Here is a 3,728-nt window from a genome sequence, read left to right as displayed (position 1 = left end):
ACCCATAGCGACCCTGTACAGGGTTTCCGAGGGTGTAAATCTTTACGGGAGTAGAAAGCCTCATCTTTCTCCCGCGGAGAGGCTGGTAGGTTTGAACCGCTGACCTTAAGGTTCGCAGCCCGATTCGTAACCACTACGCTACCAGAGAATAAAAACCTTAAATAAATTAATTTTTTTTTTAAAAAAAGAGTGAAGGAATAGGTTGTCATTAAGTGCCTTTTAGTCAGTTACAACAAATAGTGACTCCATATAGGGTCTCCAAGGAGCTGTTGGTGAGTTGAACCACCACCTGGAAGTTCAAATCATCCTTGCAGTCTAGTATTTATCCTATAGGTGGGAAAATGGCAGACTAGGCAGAAATGCTTCATAGCCTGTCTACCACAAAGATACATAAAACCATATAAAATATACACAGATTCTGAGCTTCAGATGAGGAGACAGAGAAGAGAAATGAATGCTTACTAAGAGAGAAAGCTGAGCAACAACAAAAACGAGACTGACTGATGACCTGTGCATGGCCCTCTCAGACTTTTGTGAGCGGCTTTAGAGACAAGACAGAGACTTGGTGCTCCAGAGGTGTACCAATGACTGACGGAGTCAAAGGTGCAATTTTTTTTGTGTTCCCCACACTCCCCTGGTGGCCAGAGGCGTGGTCAGCCCCCACCCTATTATACCTCCAGCAAAGCTCCAAATCTCCCAGTGTAGGAGCTGCAGATGGTAAGCCAAACAACTGTGTGCTCTATCAAAGTGAGTCAGGAGATATCTGTACCAACCCCAGCACCTGGATTTAGATGAGCCTGGTTCCAAACACGGGGAACCAGCCCTGTCCAGTCCTATACATAGGTAAGCCTATGTGGGGGAAGATAAAAATGAGAGACAAACAGGTGACCTGTGCGACCATTCTGAACTTTCATGGGTGGCTTTTTGAAGCTACAGCACAGCTCAGTGGTATAGAAGTATACCACTTACTGATAGAGAGAAAGGTTTCTTTTTTTTTCGTTATACCCTATATTAGTATGGTGACCAGAACCCACTTGCATACACCTTTAACAATGCTCCAGAACGCCAGACAGTCTGAGTCACATGGTGATAATCTAGGGAGTATCCGCACTAACTCTAGTTCCTCAGTTCAGTGGAGGCCAGCTCCAAACCTGCAGAGTCAGTTTTGACTAGCTCTGGATTAGTGGGAACTCTTGTCCCTGACTTTGATTCTAGCTTCTTTAGGGTCTGCACAAACTACTTCTGGATTTGGTGCACAGAACAGAAAACACCTAGACCTACAGGGACTCCATCTAGAACTGAGTGTCACTGTATCATTCTTTGCTCACCCACCACATGAGCTCCTTGGCTGACACTGGTATATTTCCTTTCCTTGTTTTTGTTTGTTTATTCCTTCTTCCCCTTAGCCATGTCTTTATCTTCCCTTTCTTTTTATCCTTTCTACTCTATCTTAACTTTTTTTCTTATTTTCTTCTGTTTATCTTCCCTCCTGCCCCTGTTTCTTCTTTCTTTTTTTTTTCTCTTGATTTTTCTTTACTACTTTCTCATTTTTATCTCATTTATTTATCCTGCTCCATAATAATGTTTAGAGCTTACCCTTTCTTTTTACTTTCTCTTGTTTTTCTCTTTCATGTTTTTTTTCCCCCTCTATTTCTTTTCTGTTTTGGTTACTGTATTATTTTTCTAGTGATTTACTGCTTTTTTGCTGTTGTTATTATTGTTCTCCTTTATTGTTTAATTTTTTGCTGTTGTTTGATAGTCTGTTGTTTTTTTTAACACACCTCCCACCCCCCTACATGTGTGTTTTCCCTTCTTGCCTCATATGATAGGGTATAACAACTTGCCCATTACAGTCCTACCCCAACTGTACCCTCTACAACCCCACCCTCTGAGCAAGAGTTAATACCAGCTGCTATATACCTAATCAATAACAACAACCAACATCAGCAAAACCCATTCTAAATTAGCTGCACAAACTTAAAACATAGAATGGTGCACACATTCCATTCTCTAATAACACCCACCAGGATATAGGTAGCAAGTTCTGAAGAACACACCAACAAACAATCATCAATTAACTACAAACATAACACCCCAATGTCTTAGAAGCAACAGAGAATTTTCATTCACATGAAAAAGCAAGACAAAGTGACATCAACAAGTGACCAATATGCAGAGATAGAAGACTTTTTAAGGATAAAGGGCATTGGAACTAACTGAAAAAGAATTCAGGAGAATGATATTTAGGTACCTTCACATTATTGACAGAAAGGTTGAGGAAAACAAGGAAGAATTCAAGAAAACACTATAGGAACAAACAAAATAAATAAAGAGGTGGAGACAATGCAAAACCTCTAAATGGAAGTCCAGAAGATTAATATTAAGATCTCATATATGGATAATAAATCAAATGGACAAAGAAGTAGTTTTTAGTCAAAGGAAGGAGGAATTATTGAGCTTGAAAATAAATCTCTCAATGCTAGTTTTCTAGAAGAATAATTAGAGGGGGAAAAAAAGATAAAATGTAGAAAGCCTAAGAGTTGTGTGGGATATCATGATGAAGAATAACATACTGGTGATCAGAATCCCAGAACAGGAAGAGACAAACGAAAGCACAGAGAAAATTGTTGAAGTGTTGTTGGAAAAAAGAAAAACTTCCCTAATATCATGAAAGATGCAAAGCATTCAAGAGGCTGAATGAACTACAAACAGGATTGTTGTTGTTGTTGTTAAGTGCCTTCGAGTCGGAGCCAACCCATAGCGACCCTGTACAGGGTTTCCGAGGGTGTAAATCCTTACGGGAGTAGAAAGCCTCATCTTTCTCCCGCGGAGCGGCTGGTAGTTTCGAACCACTGACCTTAAGGTTCGCAGCCCGATTCGTAACCACTACGCTACCAGAGCTCCTTCTACAAACAGGATAGATTACAAAAATTAATCACCAAGTAATATCAGAACCAAACTCCAAAATCAATGATAAGGAAATAATTCTAAGAGCAGATTGGGAAAAAAATAAAAGTTACCTACAAAGAAGAACTAATAAGATTAAACCCTGATTTCTCAGCAGAAACCACTCAGGCAAGAAGGCAATGGGAAGACATATATAAAATTTTGAAGGAAAAAAAAATTGCCAATCAATAATCATATACCCAGAAAAATTATTATTCAAATACAATGGTGAAATCAGAACATTTCCAGATAAACAAAATTTAAAGGGATTTGTAATAACCCAACCAGATTTACAAAAAATACTACAAGGAGATATTAGGACTGAAAACCAACAACAGACACCAACCTGAGTTTGACATACACGGCAACACCAACCAGAACTCCATCCAGATATAGAAGTACTTAAAGTAAAACAAACCTACTAGACTGAAAAGATGGAACCAGAGACATCAATTTATAAAGAAAACAACTACAAAGCAAAAAGAGGAAAAGTGTGGTTAAAGAACTATCAAATGACTAGGAAATCAAATAGATTTCAAGATAAAACAGACTATTTTAAAAAACTGGTAAAGAAATTAATATATGTAGAATATCTCAAAGAGAATTAATAAATCTTCACATCAAAACAAGAAAAAGGAAAACTGTAAAGGTTTAGTAAACATTAAAACAAAAACAATGAAGAAAATGACAAGAAAACACTCAAATAAAATGAACTCATCACAGAAAATTTGTGGAAAAAAGAAACCAGAAGCATCACACACACACACAAAAAAAATGCACAG

The sequence above is a fragment of the Chrysochloris asiatica genome, unplaced genomic scaffold, assembly GCF_000296735.1.
Source record: "Chrysochloris asiatica unplaced genomic scaffold, ChrAsi1.0 scaffold00227, whole genome shotgun sequence".
Lineage (NCBI taxonomy): Eukaryota > Metazoa > Chordata > Mammalia > Afrosoricida > Chrysochloridae > Chrysochloris > Chrysochloris asiatica.
This window is presented reverse-complemented; position numbering follows the sequence as displayed.